We start from the raw sequence: 19,870 nt of genomic DNA on the forward strand, positions 1-19,870 counted from the left end.
ACTTAGGCCACCTGCTTCCTCCTCATCTCTGACCTCCTGTTCATTCCAGCCCCTTTCTTTACATTTCTCCTCAGCCCTGCTAGGTTCCCCTTAACCCCTTAGAGCTGCAGTGTCTTATCCCTCTGCCCAGCAGTGTTTCCTTTGCTGGGTCTCCATGTCCAACCTGGCTCCAGCAGCAACACCAATGCACACCCCTTCCCTTCCACTGCTCCTGTCCCCGGAAACAATCCACTGCTTCAAGAGAGCAGGCAGAGGCCCCTGGACAGCACAGACACCAGTGATTACGTGAGAGCGGGAAGGGACCCAAGTGATCAGCTAGGTTTAGGCCTTACCTTGTGGACAGGAATTCGGAAGGTCTAGGAGGCTGTGAGATCCTGGTTCCTGCCCCAGGCTGCCTGCAGTGAGCTCTCTTGTCAGTCAGTCCCAGGGTAGGCCTAGGAAGAGGTGAATTCTGCTTTTGCTCATCCTCTGGGCTGAGCTCTCTGCATCTGGGCCACACTCTGAACTCACAGGGCCCTTGCTGCTCCTGCTGGGTCTTCCCTGTACCAGCCTGGACATTTGGAAACCTCATCAGCCTTCGCTTCCATTTCTCTAGCTCTGATTTTTCGTAAGAGGGTCTCCACCATGGGAGAGACTAGGCTTGAGTCAACATAAGGTCATCATTTTCCTCCCAACATTGAGCATCCTCCACAGTCTGCCTCAGAGTTTATCAAAGGCTCCCTGTCAGTGTCGGAGGAAGGATAGCTGGTGTCTGGGTTAAGCAAGGAAGAAAGATACCTGTATTACAGATAAGCAGTGGGAAACAGTGCAAAGAATGGTTCCTTTGGCTAAAGCTCTTGTCTCAGATCAGACTTATTCCTGGCCTGGCCTGGGAGTGGCCATCCTGTGATGGTAGCGTGGTCCTAGCTCCTCCTAGGGTAGATACTGAGTTTTCTAGGATGCTACTGATATTTGAACAGAGACTTAGCTGTTGCTCTGTTGAGTATATATAGTTGATTCTCATTATTTGAGGTAGTTCTTTTCTGTAAAGTCACTGCAAACAGTGAATCATAGAACACTGAACCATTTTTCCTAGGGGAGATATAGTGTGAGGATCCTGTGAGCCTCTGGTCACGTTTTATCAGCCAGTTAATACATAACCTTGCTGTATTGTGTTGTATGTGTGTTTCCATTTAAAGAGGCCTTATTTAAGATGCTTTGTGGACTCATTAACATTGAACTCAATGGCCAACAGCTATAACTCATGACTGTTCAAAACTTACCTATTCCTCTGTGAGACTCATCCTGTGTTTAGGAATACAAGACAGTATAGAACCATGCTTGGCAGCCATCTTAAAGAACAAAATTAACAAACAAAAAAACCCCAAAATGTAAAAAAAAAGAAAATGTGGCCTGGAAGAGACCACAAAGAAGATACTTGTTTATAACATGAAAACTGAAATAAGAATTTCAAAACAATGTGTCATAAGTGATAAATATGTATAATGTTTATTTGCCAATTTAAATACATAATTTTTTTAGAAGGAAGGCAGAATGTGGCCTTGGTCAGCCTCAGCTGGAAATGTGCCCAGAGCATAACTCAAATTTTTTGCCACTTTGGGCATGACCCACGTGAAAGCACCTCAAATACTGGTTTTAGGATTGCAAATAAACTTTAAAGAGCAGAGGAATTTGTAAGCACAGAATCTGTGAATAATGAGGATCACCTGCGTTCCCATTAGTGGGATCTCTGGGTTTCCAGTTCAGAATACGATCGCAGCGTCATCTCTGTTCACCGCAGCTCCGGAGTTCAGGTTATTGGCAACATTTCCGGATGGGAGGAATCTGGCACATTTTAGAGAAGTTCCCTTTGGACCATCAGAGTTCTTGTCTCTGTGGGAACTTGGGAGCCATAGAGAGAGCCATGGGATCTGGTGAGAGTCCTGTGATGTCAGGACACAGTACTTAGCCAAGGAGCCACAGTACCAGGAAAACCCGGAAGAGCCTTCCGCCTAGAGCTCTCTGGGTGTGTGCTTTACGGTGGCCTTTGGAGGGATCTGGACATTCTTCTGTGTAAGCAGGAAGAGGTCAGTGAAAATTCAGGAGAAGCAGGTTTATTGATGGAGATTTGAAAGATGGGGGGAGCAGACAGCATCTTGCGATGACTCCAGAGTGTCAAAGCCTTCTGCAATGAGGGAAGTACCTTTTGAGGGCAGCGATGCATCTAGCCCTATCAGTAGACAGCGGACGGCTCTAATTGTTTTCCACATAGCACGTGGGGCATGATGAACACTGTGCAGGAGCGTTGCAAATGTGTGTGGCCAATCCTCCCTCTGCTAATCCACGGTGACTTACGCAGACGGGGACAGGGAGCGCCCTGGCCAGCCCTCAGCGGAGATTCACTGGCTCAGATGCAGCTGGACTCTGATTATCGAGGCTTCACCGATTGAGGGAACTGACTCTGAGACACATCCTTGTGTGTGATGAGACACTGCCATCAATAATTAAAGCCACATGTGCCTTGGCACATAAAATGAGCAGGGAATGTCTGCAGTGGTGCAGACAAAGCTGGGGTCACTCCTTGGGAGGATGGCAAGATTTGAGGTATTAAGAGGAAAATGCTCACATTGTGGATCCCTGGGCTCTCCTGATCTGAGTCCCTTACCTAGTCCCCTTGTAAAATGCATAGTATGGGGAGGAACTGTGGGAACTTGGTGCTCACTGACTTCAGGCTTCGTTTCTCCCGACTCCTCAGCTCTGGATTGAGCACAAAGCAGCTTTCTATCTGCACTTGTGTGTTTATCATGAATGGTGAGCTGTGATTAGGAGGCGGGTCCTCTTCATGCTCCTCACTTTCTATCTATCTTCCATCTGGTCCATGACACTTGCCATGACATGTCAGGCTGTAAGGATGTTTGGAGATCACCTGGTACAATCCTTTATCAGATGCTTGCGTCCCCCGCCTGTGTTCCCAACAATGGCTCTGCATTTGGCATTGTCTTTATTCTGAAATTATTCAGCCTTTCCAGGAATTCAGAATGAAGATGCACCTACTTGACTATGTGTGCCCACGTATAAACCAAATAAGGCCACCCTCATTATTTATGTAAAGCTTCCTGGTTCTCAAATGCATCAGGGAATAGACACAGCCTTCCTTCCTGCCCAGCTGAGGGTCCTGGTCTTTGGGCTGAGTCCTACAGAATGACACACCGAGGGACCTGTCCAGATGGTCCACTGGGGAGAAGGGAGAAGGTATGTTCCCTTGGTTGCCTTGGTCAGCCTGGTGACAGTTCTGGGCTGCAGAACAGTTGTTGGTGGCTATAAAGCCGGCTGCCATCTTAGAAATTGTGCTTTTGTTCTTCCCCATAGGGTGGATGGAGGGTGTCTTGGATTTCTAAAAGGCTGTCCCTAGGTACCCATTCTCTTGATTGAGAAAGCTGAGGCCATCGATGGGAGGTAACCCATGTCTCCCTTCCCTCCCTCCTTTCTTCTGTCTTCAGGTGAGGACATCTACCTTTGTTCACTGTACCTCCACTTTCAAAGGGTCAGCTCCCCATCCTGGTCCTCCCACTTCTTGTCTTCCCTCCCCCTGAGGTTGGGTCTGTTGGCTCCTTCTGCTCACTGTAAACCTCTGAGGCTCCCTGACCTGCAGCTCCTCCCTGAGTTCTGCTCCCCTGGAAGCCTTCCACTCTCTATGTTGCTCTCTTTGCAGAACTGGACCACGTTCCTTTGAGGTTTTCATCCTTGGTAGCAATGGGTCACTTAGGCCGTGCTGACTTTTCTTTCTTTCATATTTTTAAAAACATATTTGTTTTTTATTTGTAGTTGAGCACAATACCTTTATTTTATTTATTTATTTTTATGTGGTGCTGAGAATCGAACCCAGGGCCTCGCACGTGCTAGATGAGCGCTCTGCCGCTGAGCCACAACCCCAGCCCTTGACTTTTCTTCTTTCATCTATTCAATCCATGTTGAGGATTCGTATTGGATCTTCTTTTGGGCTCTGAAAACAATGGGGAACAAGGACCCTCATAGCCAACAGAGCTGCTCCTCAAAATGGGGACAGTACCCCCTTGCACCCTTGGAGCCCTTCTCAAGGTCTTGTGCATTTATCTTTCAACTGTCCACTGCTGCCTCTTCCCAGATCCCCATCCCACACCCCCAGCTACTATCATAGTGTGATCTCTGCTTTCAAGTGACATCCTGTCTTCCACACCACATCCCCACTCCCGTTTCTTCCTTTCTACACCCTATTCATCCTTTAAAACCTGCCTCATTTCCAGCCTCTTGGGATCCTTCCTAGCCCATCCCCACATGCCTTTTCCTTCCTTCTTTCTAACCCATGGCTTACAGTCAGTGCCGTGTATAGTCAGGAGTGACTTTTAACCAGATCCTAGGTCACTCTGCCAGTTCTCAAATATGTGTGACCTATTTCCCAAATCTGATTTGGTATTTATTCCTAGAAGTAGCCGTTATGTATCATAATTCTTTATTTTCTGTTTCTACAGAAAATACAGCATGGGATTGGGATTAAAGAAGAGGCTAACTAACGGGGTCAGAAGATGTCTGAATCCTTGAATGTTCCCTACAGTCCCCTGGGTTTGAGGCTTGATCACCAGGTGGTAGAAGCTCTAAGAGGTGGGGCCTAGTGGAAGGGCATCAGGTCTTTGGGGACATGCCCTTGAAGGGGGTTGTGGGACCCTGGTCCCTTCTTTGTTCTCTTTTGCTCCATGACCATAAGGTGAGGGTTTAACCCCACCATGGGCTTATCATCGATGCTATCCAGCACCCCATCAGAGGTCAAAATTCAGGCAGTGGGTTTTGCCTGATCATGAACTAGATCTTTTCAAACTGTGAGTCTGAGTAACTCTTTTCATAAGTTGATTATCTCAGGTATTTGCAGTAGTGATTGCAAGCTGACTAACACAGATGGCTCCGTGGCCCAGGCTTTCTAGAGATAGACAGAGAAGGAAAGATGGCCTCTCTTAACCAAGCATTGCGCTAGCATTTCATGTTTCTTATCTTATATGATCTTTAACTGACTCTCTGAGGGAGCGCCTATTACCCCCTTTTTATAGATAAAGAAACTGAGGCTCAGTGGGCTTCAGTGACTTGTTCCAGATCATATAGCCATAGAGATAGAGTTTGAGAGATAAACCCAGACCTGCTGACCCCAGCATCTATTCTTTTCCATTAAATCACATTGCCTAGAATTTCAGAGCCTCTGCACATTCCCTCATACACCTCTTGAACTCGGGGAGGTAGCCTGTTGAGGAATAAAAATGCACGTGTGTGTGTGTGTGTGTGTGTGTGTGTGTGTGTGTGTGTGTGTTATGGAGACTGACTTTTCCTCATTTCCAGGGTAAGGGTGGCTTCTGCATAATGTGTTCAAGATTGACTGATGATCCTATAGTCTCATGGCTGGGTCATCCATGGTCTGGCTGTTGGCACTTATATTGCCTGAATTCTCCAACAAATCCATGCCCTTAAGTAAAGGCAATACTGGTCCTGGTGTTTAGGTCATATTTTATCTTACAACAAGTTTATGTTTACAGATAAACTGAGCTGAAAGTAGAGTCCCCTTATGCTCCACTTCTGTTGCCACTTGTTAACCATATTTCTCTCTGTTATTAAAATCTTGATTAGTGTGTTACATTAGTTATGACTGGCAAACTATTACGGAAATACTCTTGTTAACCAGAGCCCAGAGTTTACTGTAGGGTTGGCTGTCTGTGTTGCTTGGTTTGTAATGGCATGAATCCACAATATTGTACTGCACAGAACAGTCACTGCTCTGGACAGAAATCCCCTGCATTCCACCTTTTCACAAACCACCCATAACTGTTCACCATGATCTTCTGTCTTCACAATTTATGATGTGTTTTCCCACGTGGCATGTAGTTGGAATCATGCAGTAGGTACTCGTTTCAGATTGGCTTCTTTCGTTGAGCAATAGGCACTTAAGTGTGTTCCATTTCTTTTCACAACTTTGACAGCCTATGTCTTTTTACTACTGAGTGATTCTCCACTGAATGGTGTGCCATAGCTTGTTATCCCTTCTCCTACCAAGGGATGTGATATTAGTTTCCTACAGCTGCTATAACAAAGGACCCTAGACAGGGCAGCTGTAGGAACTCTGTGAAACTCTGCCAAGAAAGCTGGGCCTGGAGATATCCAGCTGGTAAAAGACACTAAAGCTAAATGTCATCGTTACCTTCACCCAGATCCAGGCTATGCTTCCCCTGAAGGGGGCTCTACGTCTGAAATCAGGGTGTCAACAGAGTCATGTTCCTCTGAAGGCTCTAGGGAAAATCCTTTCTTGCATCTTCCTGGTGTGGCCAGCCATCTTTGTGTCCTTGCCTTGCAGCTGCATCACTCTGATCTTGTCTCCACATGTCTGTCTTCTCAGAAGAACACCAGGCATTTGGGATTAGGGAGCCCAGCCTACTCCAGTCTGACCGCCTCTTGATTTTACTAGTTACACCTGTGGTGACCCTGTTTCCAATTAAGTTGGTATTACTAAGGCACTGAGAATTAAGGCTTCAGCATCATTTTTTGAAAAGGACACAATTCAACCCATGACAGACAGCTTGGTTGCCTCCTACTTGGGGCAATTATGAATACAGCTGCTAAAGACCCACGTACAGGTTTTGTGTGGACATAGTTTTCATCTCACTGCATAAATACCTGAGTATGTGGATTGCTGGATCCTCTGTTAAGAATATGTGCCTGTACCAAGGCAGACCCTTTCCATTCCATCTTAGACTGGCCTCCACTGCTCAGCTCCTGTCCTGCGATCTCCTGGCCCTTGTGGGTCCACGCCCCCTTCTTGGTGTACTTTCTCAAGTGTGTTATGTGTGACTACAGAAATCTTTCTTTTTTTTTTTCTTTTTCTGCTCTTCACAATCCCAGAAACTGATAGTTAAGTAATTCTTATTGGATATGCACATAGATTAATAGTGAAGAATCTCTGTCACTGGCCAAAGACCAATAGTCGTGTTCATGACACAACTGGCACTTTGATTCACTGACTAGTGTGTCCATATCTTCAACACCTTTAAAACACAGCTCATTTGAGTGATTCTCCATGGTGCCAACCTCGAGCCCGCAGTAGCCCTTACGTTTTCAGGCACCTGGACCCTGTTCCTCTTTGCTTTGACCTGAAGTCCTGCTGATGCCTTCTCTTTCCCCAGTGCCATTTGCAAGCTGACTTCCATGTTGAGTCCGTTGTTCTTCAGGAGTCTCTACACTCTGAAGGGCAGGTGTGCTTTCAACCTTTGGCCCCTCCTTGGTGGTGACCCTTTCATCTTGTTTCCCTAGATCCATCACAGAGCCTCTGCGGCTCACCTGGTAAATCCATCCTGGGGTCTTCCTAGCCCGTCACTCTCACGAGTCTGTCAAAACCCCATCTCTCTTTGTTCCCTCCAATTCTCTTTTGTCCTTCATTTCTTTAATCAGTCAACAAACACCCACAGGACCCTTATAAGTGCCAAGTCCTAGGGCTAGAGCAGGAAACTGATTTTTCCTTGCACCTGATCAGCTACACTGCCCCTCACTCTCTTTCTTTGGGGCAACTGTTTGACACATGCTCCCCACCCCAACCTATCAACCCATGAGGCAAGAACTTCCATCTAGATAACTAGAACCAGAGATACGAGGCCTGTGGACCTTCTCTTTCCAGCTGGGATCCGTGGTGAGTGAGTGGCTGGTCTCCTCCTCCTCTTCTGGGCCAATTAGTCACGGAACTTGCCTTTTCCGGAAGAGGAACTGCCGAGGCTGGTTATCCAGCTGCGAAGGGGAGCATAGAGCCTGTGTGTGTAATGCAGTATTAATAGTGCATCGGCATGATATAGATTTCTGTCACCTTCTATACTAACAAACATTGCTTAGTGCAGGGTAATGATGGGTGTTTATTCCCAGCCACTTAGCTCAGCATAATAGGCTTGCAGATGAAATATGGAAAATGGGCTCCTTTGTCTGGGAGGCGTGGGCCTCTCCTGGAATCAGTAGCAGAGGCAACAGCAACAGCTGCCACTGTTGCAAAGTAAGCCTTCCTCGGTTTTTCTCCAGCACAGTTTCCAGGTGGACTTGCCTGTTGGCGCGAAGCGGTCCGGTCACAGGGCTGGTCTGGAGCTTCTTGGGGTGTACAGCCGAGAAAAGAAGTCTGGCATACTAGGAGCTGCCCTTTGCTTCCCACAGTCAATGTAGGAGGCAGCATTGGCTAGACGTGATGTGGGAGAGAAATAGGACCCATGTGGAAGTGGTGGACTCTGGCAGGCTCCTCTTTTATTCTGCTGGCTGGACCTTGACAGTCCCCTTCAGGGGAGGCCTAGGCTGGATCTAGGTGGAGGTAACCCTGACATCTACCTTCAGTGTCTTTTACCAGTTGGATATCTCTAGGCCCAGCTTTCTTGGCACAGGTTTCACAGTATATAAGTTAGGATTGTCCCCTCTGACTTTTCTTTGATCCTTTTTCTAAGATCCAATTAGGATAAGTAGCAGATTCCTGAGACTCCTATAATGCCAGTTTTGGTAAGCCCAAGGTCTCTGAAGGGAAGGATTGCTCTTAACATATTACCAATTTTCTCTGTTTCTGGAAAAATCTGGATGTTGCCAGCAAGGGATATCTTAGGAGCTGAGGGAGGAAGCCTCCAGCCCACAGGCTTGAGCTAAAAAATGCTCACAAGCTTATTTTGAGAGTCTCAGCCCCGAGAGATGGACATCTGCTGGACACGGACTTGTGAATGCCCCAAATGTTGGTACAATCCAAGCATGGCACTTTGACATTGTTTCCCATTCTAGGAAGGAAAAAAAAAAATCAAACAATGCTGTTTCCCCTGAATTATCTGAAAACCCTCAGCATTCCCGAGATGCACTTTAGTGCTGTAACCAGCATGTTCAAGGGGACAGGCTCACGTCCATCTCCCCGAGGCCAATGCAACCTGCTTTCCTGTTGATTACCATGACCTCATCTGTTCTGCGCTTCACTGCTATAATCACATACTCAAAGTTAGTAGCTGCATGCAGTCATGCTAATTAAGTAATTAGGTATAATTATGCTCACTGTAAATACACAGTAATTGGCTAAAAAAAGTACTTGGGGGATAAGCATGTGCTTCATGGTCGAAGGTGAAGAATGATAAGAACCCCCAGCCAGGCTGGAGCAATGTCACCTCGTGGTGGAACGTGAGCCCGGCAGAAGCTGCGCCCAGGAGGGGGAAGCGAGAGGGAGATGAAGTAGGTCCTCTGCTTGCTGCCCAGAGCCCTAGAAGCAAAAGAACTCCTCGTCTTCCTGGCATGTTTGGCCTAGGTCTTATTTTCAAGGAGTGAGAAGATAAACTCTCCTCCTGAGATCCTCTCCAGCTCAAGGTTTCCTGGAGATGCGTTTACTCTTTTCTCCCTCGCTTGGATTCGGGCATCCAGTCTGCGTTGGAGTTTCCAGGGGTGAGAATTCTGAACCAGCCGAGACATGTACAGGGGGCAAATAGGAATCAAAAGATGGTCTTTATTTGCTGCGCTGAAGAAGGCTGCTTAGACTTAAAGCCAGAATGGGTTAAGCCCTTCCCAAGCCTTGAACTTAGGACACACAGACCCGATGCTGGTCTTCTGAGCAGGTGTGCTTCCATCCAGTTGCCACAGAGGTTCCTGCCTCCTGTTTTGTGAGAAGTCAGAGTTTAGAAGCCCCCAGGAAGACCACCCACAGGGAGTCTCCTGATTCTTGCTGAATCCTACCCAGAAAAGAACTGTGACGGCAGATGGAGAGCTCTGTCTGTCTTACCTTCTGGTAATGACTCTCTTCTCGCAGGAAGGAGCCAGGAATAGGGACTGAGGAAAGGACACTGGGGGTGACTTCCCGTGTCTCCAAGGAGACTGAAATTCCTACTTTAGGGGCAGAGGTTAAAAAGCAGGAAAAGGGAAAGAGATCCTGCCTTAACTTAAGGACAGCAGGGGACTCCTGTCACTAGTGGTGGCCCCTGTTAGTATTCTCTTTCCAGAAGTCCTTGTCCAAGAGAAAACAGTCATCATCTCTGTCTCCTGAACATGAGTCATTCTCCCCGTGGGAGGGAGGAGGCAGATGTGCCCAGGAGGCCGGGAGCTTCTCCTTCCCCTTGTACCATATTCCTGATGGCCGATGGCTGAACACCAGAGCTCTGCCCTTCTCTTGGCCAAGAAGCCAAGAGTCCAGATGTCCTTCAGTCTTCTCCTCCTGCTGCCTCTAGTTCAGTGTTTCCCAAACTGTGCATTAAGGAGTGTTAATAGGCATTTCTTCCCTCACTCCCTCAAATATTCCATGGTCAATAAGTTTGGGAAAACTGGATTAAGTACATTTCTGACTGTGGGAATTCTTCGAGCCTTGAGTGCTAAAGCCATCCCGGCTTTCCAGCAGGGACCTTGGATCTATAGCATTTCCCAAATGCCTCGCACCACCTGATTTTGAGGCTCACCCGTTAGCATCTCTGTGGAGGTAGATGTTTGGTGGATCACATCTTGGGCTGTCCTGGGGTTCAGGGTTCTGTTGTCACCTCCACAGCAGATGGGGTGGCTCACTCTGATGGTGCCCAGATGGGGCCAGACCCCCTTTGGCACAGGCACTGTTACATGTATTCCCAAGCCTCTAGGAGGGACAGGAAGTGGCTGCATTCCATGGGAACACCCAGGGTTGGGGTGTGGCATTCTTCAGGATTTCTGGCAGAGCACCAAGTGCCCTTTGTTCAAGTGTATCAGGGGTCTTTGCATGTTGCTTTCTGCCTAGAAGCTCTTGCAGGTGCTCCTAACACTTCTAAACCCCTAGATCCGGAGATCTTGATCATAGCCAGATTTTTACTGCATGCCTCATTTCTAGGCGGATTGGAATCTCAGGGAGCCGCTCTTACAGGGGAGTACACACCCAGCACACCCAGGATGCACCTGCCTTCCCAAAATCACAGTCTTCAAACCATTCTGTGGAAGGTCAATGCATGTCTTTATTTTAAGAGAACGTGGTGTTATTGGCATGGACTAGGCTGGGCCAGGACAGGGTCTAGCAGCTGAGAGTGTGAACCAAATGCTTGGTTACAGCAGATCTTTACTACAGAAAATGTGCACAGATACAAAATGTGCATAGATCCATTAGTACAGAAAATGACATGAGCGTGGGTGGTCCTAGGGACTTGTCCCTCCTGCCAGGCCAGCCAGCACATAACTTTGGGCATCTGCCCTCTGTAGATCTGAGGTAAGAAAAGGTAGTCACTATGGCCAGTAGTTTTTTTTTTTTAAATAATTTATTTATTTATTCTAATTAGGTATATATGACAGCAGAATGCATTTTGATTCATTGTACACAATTGCAGCACAACTTTACATTTCTGTGGTTGTCCATGATGTTGTGTCACAGCATCACACCATACATGCAGTCATACATGTACGTAGGGTAATGATGTCCATCTCATTCCACCATCTTTCCTGCTCCCAAGCCCCTTCTCCTCCCCTTGGCCGGTAGCTTTTGAGAGCAACTGGTATGAGAATTTGAAAAGACTCTGTTCGACTTGTGTACATTTTACATATTCGATTATTCTTGCTTGACAATATTTTTACAACTATCGTTCCGACTTTTGTAAACATGCTACTGGGGAAGATCAGTTTGATGGTACCCAAAAAAAGTATGATACAAAGCTTAGAGTTATTTCTGAAAAGATAAGAATTCTTCCCTCCAGCGACTTCTTTTCCCACAACCCTAAGCAATAGCATTTTATCACCCAGACCCACAGCCACAAAGATATTCTTAGGAATAGGAACTGTAATATGTTGGTTGTCAGGAAATGATCGATGCAGATGAGCAGAGGGCCCAGGCCAATTTCCTTTTGGGTTAATGAAACTGAAAAGCTGGGGGCTCAACTACAGGGTGGGAGAGAGATCCGTGGAGGATTTCTTTGTTTGATTCTTTGTTTTACCATCCCCCTTTGGCAGCCAAATTAATTTTTTTGAAACCAATCTCCCCTGCTCTCCCATACACCTGCCAAGGCGCAGTACAGTGATTTTCCTAGGTGTGTGCCTGTACGTGTTCCTCTATAGTTAGGGCTTCCATGCCCTTCTCCCGTGTATCAGAGTCTTGTTTGTATCTGTGCACATCTCATGTGTTGGACACTGAGTATATCAGTTGAGATCCTTTTGTCTGAAAGGATTAAATGATTTTGAGGGTTGGTTTTTTTTTCCTGTGCTGTAGATTTAACCTAGAACCTTGAGCACGCTAGGCAAACTCTCTGCCTCTGAGCCCTTGTCTGAAAATATCAGACAATCCTGACCCACTGGGCTTAAATAAGAAAAAAAAAATTGATAATCACACAAATTAGAAACATTGAAGAGCTCATTGTGGAGTATTCCAGAACTCTAGCTCTGCTTTCTTGGGATTGTCTTGCCTCTATTTTTCTTTGTTTTGCTTTGCCACCAGGCTAACTCACCACCTGATTACAAGATGGTTGCAGAAGCTCCAAACATTGCAAACAGATACACAGACCAAGGGCAGCACAGTGTTGTGTCTTTTTGTTGGTTGCCCCCCGCAATCTTTCTCTCTTGTCTTATTGGCTGGAATTACATTATATGTTTGTTCCTAAACCAGAGACTCCTAAGGAGAATGAAATTACTATAAGCACTTTTGACTTCTCAAGAGTCTCTCCTGGAACCTCATATGAAACTCATTTTCCCTGGGGCATATGGCTATGAGGAGGGTAGTGAACCCACAGAATCAGGGTTCTGATAGCAAGAAAGGGGAAACAGCTGCTGGAGATGGCAGTGCCTGCCATCTCCAGTTCTCTACACACTCACCCAACTTCCTGCCTTACAAATACCATTGCCCTTGTATCTAGGAGTGAGCAGGAGCCTCTTGGGTATAATGGTGGAAGAAAGATGAGAACATGGATCCCATGTAGATTTTACTTCTTGCGTGTCTCCTCTTAGAGCAAGCTGGTGATATGCAGTGGTGGTCATCCCTAGTCTGGTCTGGGGAACTGTGGCATATTTCAGGGCTATGCTCGTGTGCCCAGGTGAAGAAAAATCTGTGCATTTGTTCCTGTTGGATCTGGTTAGCTGGTTGAGTAAGCCAGGCGAGTTCCTGGGGGCAGCTTTGTTATCCTTGGGTATAGTTACTTAACAGTAGGTGAGAATAGGAGTGGATGGGTGAAGACAGGGTCAGAAGGGGATTAGTGAAAAGAAGAGGAAAAATACCTTCTTTTATTGAATACCTATGGAGGGCCAGACTCTGCACTTAAAGTACATTAACAATATGTGCTGAGAGAGTTTAAGAAATTAATAAATTGGTTAATCCTCACAAAAATCACCTGCAGCAGATACTATTGCTTTCCCCATTCCATAGGTGAGGAACTGAGGCAGCAGGAATGATTCAGGCATGCTGGAGTCTCACAGCTAGGAAATGACCAAACTAGGATACAACGGAACTCACCACCCTCTCTTGTTATGTCATCTTTCTCTGTCCCCTTAAATCATCCTGTAATATAAGTGTCATGGTCTCCACTTTGCAGATGAGTTCTCTAGGAACTTGGAAAAATTGAGGGACTTGCCTAAGGACACTTGCTGGTGAAAGGCAGAGCCAGTTTGCAGACTCAGGAGCTTATAAGAAAAAGTCTCTTCTAGTGGCTCCAGCTACCCACCCACTCACTGTCCTCCAACCTCTGCTTCACCTGTGCTCCCGTGGGAGACCAAGGAAGATCTCTGGAGATTTCTGACAGACGCTAGCTCAGATGACCCTTCAGGAAAGCAGCAGAAGGTGGTCCCTCTCCAGCACCTCTGTGTCTCCCATGGAGCCAACCTCCTCCTCACTCCCAGCCCAGGTGGTCAATTAGTGTTTCAGAGGTCCAGAAATCAGGTCTCCCAGAAGTAAGGTCCCACTCGAGACAAGCACCGGAGGAGGTGCAGGAGCCACCTGGAAGAAGAACCAAAGTCCTTAGAGCTAGCTTGTCCTCGTTCTTGGCCAAGTCTCCTTTCCTGGTGGTTACGTAGCTTAATGCATCACCCAGATTGTGGCCAGACCCTTCCCAGGAATGGCATCAGCTTCTGTCCCCAGACCAGGAATTGCTGGTGATCCACCACCTCCTGGTGCTCGGTCCTGCTGAGCTGGGCAGCCCTGATGCCACTGGTAATGAAGAAGTGTTGGGACTAAACTCCTAATGGCTCATTGATTGGTTGAATTATGCTCAGTGTAATTCTGAAAATAGATTTTAAATATGTGCTCGGGGATTTGTGGGGATTTGTTACTTAGGAGCTTTAACTCAGTCATGTCTGATTTGACAGATTAACTTTGGTGGCTTGTGCCTGGGCCGTGATGTTCACCTGCACAAGACCCCCACCCCAAGCCAGGTGGCAGGGGTGTGTGTTGGGGTGTGTAAGGGTCTTCTCCCCTTCACACACATCCCTTGGGAAGGTTCACTTGGTGGAACCAACCACTGTAATCCCCTCAATATTTTAAGGTGGGACAGAGATACCATAGATTCTAAGTTGCCCTCTTCCCTATTCTAAGCTGTCACTTTTCTTAGAGGAGCCACTTGGGGAAAAAACAAATGGAAGCCTTCCCAGGATGCCCAGCTCAGCAGCCTGTGGCATACAGGGGCACCACCTTGTCTGCTGCATCCCTGCATCCCCAGGTCTAAGTGGGAGCTGTATGTACCACTCCTGGTCTGGGGCTGGGCTCCAGCCCATGTTTCTCCTGGTTAATTCAGAGACAGAAGAAAAACTATTGAGAGCCACTCTGTGAGGGGGGCCATCAGCAGATAATACACAGAGACCTTTCAACACACCTAAAAATGTCCGCCATATTTTTTTCTCTAATCGAGCAGACATCTTAAATACAGGGTGCATCAGAAACAAATGAGGGGTGTTGTAAGTGAGACTCCAGGAGGCAAAAGGGGAGGTACAGTGGTACCATATTGCTAAGGGGGAAATCAGCCAGCTCTTTTTTTTTTTTTTCATATCTTCTACTCTTCTATTTTACCCTCTGTCTGAAAGGCTATCTCCCCACTTCCCTGGGGTACTTTATACCCAGCCAGTCATTAGAGAGAACAGTCTTCTCCAGGAAGGGGGGAAGTAAAAACAAAACCTGGAAGAAAAGGGGAAAAAAAATTACACTCTGCTCTAATAAAGAAATTACTGACGTTCTACATTATGAACTGTATTAATTTTTAATGGCTGAGAAAGGAGTTGATTTATAATGCATCCTTCCCGGCTGCAGAGCCTGTCCCCAGCTAATAAATAAATGACAGGTCTCTTGTATTAAAAGTATCCGTCATTTTACATTGTTGGAATGTGAATGGCGAGAGGCATTGAAAGAGAGGCCCCTGGGAGGGGGCGTGCCCTGCTGTGCCCAGCTGGAGAAGGGGCTGCCAGGGAGCATGGCCTCTTTCTGAAACAGGAGCTAAGCTCATTCTTTCCTCTTGTTTTCAGCAAAGTGACCCAAATAGCTCCAGCTCCTGTGGTCCAGGAAAACATTCCTTAGAAGGTTTCTTCTTAGGAAGAGTTCACAGTGCAAATTTACATTCCTGGTCCTTAGCAGAACTATCCATGGCTTGTCCCCACATATCTGAGCCAGGCACCTTAGGGATCCCTCATGAGTCTCCCCAAGTGTTTGCTGCAGGGATTAAGTATTTAGTACTTTGCCCTTTGTCCATGGTGATCTGGGACTCACAACTTTGGTTTGCCTCTTGATGACTCTTAAGAAATCACATACACAAACAATCGAGAGCTAACATTTGTCTGTGCTTCCAAAGTAATACATGCTCTTTGTAAATAGTTTTGGGGGGAATACAGAAAGGTAAAAAGAAGGAAATAAGAATTATACCAAATATCACCCAGAGATGAATGCTATGAGCATTTTGGTGTATTGTCTTCCAGTCTTTTCACCTTACTTAGATAGGTATACTTGCAAGCAAATAATACACACAGCCATGCTTATGAACACTCATGAACAATGAGCAAAAATGAGACCATATTCTGACTGCACTTTTATAGCCTGAATTTATCATTTTGTAACAAACATATCATAGGCTTTTATCTCATGTCATTAAAAATGATGCAACTGTTTTATTTTGATTTCATTTTACTTTTGGTACTAGGGGGTTGAACCCCGGGGTGCTTTGTGACTGAGCCACAGTCCCAGTCTTTTTGATTTTTTAATTTTGAGATGAGATCTTGTTAAGTTGAAGAGGGGTTCTCCTGCCTCATCCTCCCAAGTCACTGGGATTATAGATGTGCGCCACTGCATGCAGCTTGGGAAGATACTTTATAGTGGTTGCATGTGCATGGCTGGGTGATATTCACATTAGTGCCATTGCAGAGGTGCACCAAGATGCACTCTTTGTCCTCTATTATAATGCCAGCTTCAAAGTAAACACAGTGTGGGAGAAGAATGAGTACAAAGGATGATTTTTACACAGAGCTTCTAATTATGGAACAACCACTATGATGCAGAGTTGGTTGCTGAGAGAGATACACAGAGTGGGTTTGTCCCTGCATGGTGGAGGCCATACACCCCAGCTGGGGAGATGGACCCATAAATAGTTCCCGGTGATATAAGCATAATGCAGAGACCTGCGACTGAAGGACCAAGTGTGCTTAGAGAGAGATGGCTTGTTTAAATTAGAAGGGCAGAGGCTTGAATGAGGGAGGAAGTGTTTGCGCTAGAAAGCCGTGGAGAGTTTGGACAGGCAGAGTTGGAAAAGGCCCTATCAGTAGCCGGACAGAGAGGGGGCAAGGCTTTGGACGACAGGGTTGGAGGTCAGGGCTGACCCCAGAAGAACTCCTGGGGCAGAGGGAGTACATGAAATAGTACAGCTTCTTGAACAGTAATTATGAATTTCTTCATAGGATTTGCACTTAATTAAGTCAAGTCCCTGTTTACTACAGTTGGGGCTGTTAATGTTTCTCAGAAATAAATGAGTTGAGAGGTAAAGAAGCCATCAGGATTCTAATAAAAAAGGTCAAATGAAGTAGGCCATTCTCTCTGAATTTAGGGACAGTTTCAAGCAGATATGGAAAACCCCTGTTCCAGAAAGGAGAGAGATGAAACCTTCACTGAATATACCTTTCAGCACAAGCAACGGTATTTAGAAAATGAGAGACACTCAGTGATCACTGCCAGCAGGTTCCGCTCCTTCTGATTTATTTATATTGTCTTCCCAGGCTTATAAAAATGGAAGTTTGCCTGGATTTTGAGACTTGCGTTTCTATCCTTCCACTTAGGAATTTATTTCTTGATTTGTTGTGCACAGTTCTAAACATAGATAGACCCCTGAGTTTTGCTTTTGGAAAAAAAAAAAAAAAGAAAGAAAGAAAAAAGCAAGAAACTCTCTGAGCTCGTAAGGAGGAGGAACAGAGACCTCATTCCAACAAGGAACCCGCTCCCATGTTGCAGGAGAGTGATGCAGGATCCCGGAAGCATGTGTTTTTCAAATATTTGAAGAGCCTGTGTTTTCTGCTCTGTTGGAAAGTAGCAACCCAAGAGGAAGTCTTTCCTGGGCTTGGTTTTGTAATGATCCCCGCTTGTATTTTTGCCTTCCAATCTTGGACCCAAAATTATTCTAGCAATAAGACTTAGTGGAAAGCAAAATTTTTCCTTTTTCGCTCTTTAATTCTCTCTTAACTTCCTTATGGAATCTAGAAGTGTGTGTGTGTGTGTGTGTGTGTGTGTGTGTGTGTGTGTGTGTATGGTGTGTTTTGTTTTAGTTTGTATAAGACCCATGGAGACTGATGTCTTCATTCTATAGATGAGAAGATTTAGGGCCAAACACATACAGTGACTTTGAGCCACGTAAGTGTTTGGAGGAAGGAAAGGGACGAGGCTAATGGCTATTGTCTCGTAATGTTTCTCACTTCTTCTGAACCTGTAAGTGGAAATGCAATCTTTTCATTTCCCCCAAAGAAGCTTATTTTGTCTGGGCCATTTAATAAGGAATGTCTGACAAAGGTGAACAGTCTGTCTCAGGTGCTACTGTAATTGCTGCAGAAATTGTTTTTAGCGTCTTTGGGGAATTCTGCAGTTGAACCCAGAAGGCATCCTTATCAAGTACAGTTTGTTCTGATGCTTCTACGAATTTTAAGAACCTCAAAATATCACTGTTTCTCTTTGGAGTGATTTTGTTATTTTAGTAAACTTTCAAGGGGCTCAGGCACTCTGGCCCTCTGGGTTCCTGGGAAGGTAGTGTTACTATTTTAATGTTTCCTCTGGCTTTCTGTAGCCAGTCGCGGCTACAGGAGTCTTCACACATGATCTGAAATGTAATCTGGGCTCAATGGATCTTTTAGTAGAGCATCTGAGTTCCTAATGGTATTAGAAAGAAGCAAACTTAGGGCTAAGCATCTGTTTGAGTCTCATGCAGCTTTCTTGTTGCTGCAGTCAGATTACAAAGGGAATTCATTTCTACTCCTCAACTTTTAAATGACTTCACATGACTTGCAGTTGACAAACAGCACATTGGGACTCCTCTTGCCTTTCATTGTTTCTGCGAAAAATTGGTTGGTAGAGCATCGCCGAGTGTGTAGTTTTTCACCCTCAGGCATTTCATCAACCAGCCCTGGCTGATGGCCCACTGCGCGGAGAGCCCTGTGCTAGGAAAGGCACCCTGGTCTCATCCCACACCTGCTTATGCTCTGACCTGAAGGAAGAGGCTGTGAGTGATTTTAAAGTGTCTCATCTATGCAGTTTCACCTATCGACCGTGGAATTAAGTTGAGGGTTCTCAAAGTGTAGCCCCCAGACCACCAGCAGCAATACCATGTGGGAACTTGTTAGAAGTACAATTTCCTGGAATTCACTCTGAAACCCCAAATCTGAAACTCTGGGTGTGGGTCTCAGGAATTTGACAAGCCCCTGGGTGATCCTGATTTACATCAAAGTGTGAGAAGCACCGTGGGAGATATTGGTGCTGTTTTTTAAATATATATCTTTGATTCAGAATAATTGTTGAAATTGAGAGGTGTTCAGTACAATTATTGACAGCATTTTTAAAATATTGAGCATCTGCTAAGTTCTAGATGCTGTAATGTATGCTGGGGTCACAAATAAGTAAAAATTTGGTCTTCCTATGTGCTTATTTTGATATGAATTTGTAAAAACATCTTTTTTTTTGGTAATGATAATCTAAGCAAATGGCCCAAATCTTCATTCTCACCTCTTATTCTCGCCTCACCTGTGACATCCGTGCTGTTTCTGGTTCTCTCCAAATAAGGAATATTGCCAAAGTTTGGAGTCAGAGTATTGTGAGGGTGAGAAATGGGATGTGAGCAATAGGGAGGGGTCAGGAGTGGGGTAAGGATGTCAGTGCTTCCTGTTGCTTTAGAATAATAAGGACAGTTGTGTAAAAATTTGCATTTTAGGTGTGTTAATATGTTTCCATATGTCAAAATTGCTATTTCTGTCAAAATGGCAGCATTAGAATATCCCATTCCACCAGGATTCCATTTTCTGAGGTTTGTGGGTGATGTAGGGGTGGCAGGATAAAGTTGGGCTCTGTGGACTTGAACATTGGAGTCTGTATTTGCTGCTTTTCTCCAAGTCTCTGTGAGCCTCTTCAGGTCTCTCTGAGTGTTAAATGAAGGAACGTATGGAAGGGGCTTGGAACAGCTGCCTACATCTAGGAAGCAATTGCTAACTTCTAGCTATTAGTAGTATTAGTGCAGTTTGCCTTAGTTACAGTGAAGAAGGAATTACAAATGTCAGGAGAATACTTCTGCCCCACCAGATCATCCCAGGGGTATCTGACTATGCAGATTTGCTTTGCCATCATTTGTAAATCGCTTTCCCTTCCATCAAGTAACCTGTCCGGGGAGATGTGTCCCATGTAGAAGCCACTGCCATGCTCTGCTGCTGTGGTTCAGTGGCTGGTGATTGTGCATGCTGCTGGGTATGTGTA

At 45.8% G+C, this 19,870-nt stretch overlaps 1 protein-coding gene across 5 annotated transcripts in view; it reads left to right on the forward strand.

Moving 5' to 3' along the window:
- Positions 1–19,870, forward strand: part of Ntrk3 (neurotrophic receptor tyrosine kinase 3) — a 424,455-nt gene that overhangs the window by 221,336 nt on the left and 183,249 nt on the right. The window lies entirely within an intron of this gene.

Source organism: Ictidomys tridecemlineatus, chromosome 5 (genome assembly GCF_052094955.1).
Source record: "Ictidomys tridecemlineatus isolate mIctTri1 chromosome 5, mIctTri1.hap1, whole genome shotgun sequence".
NCBI lineage: Eukaryota > Metazoa > Chordata > Mammalia > Rodentia > Sciuridae > Ictidomys > Ictidomys tridecemlineatus.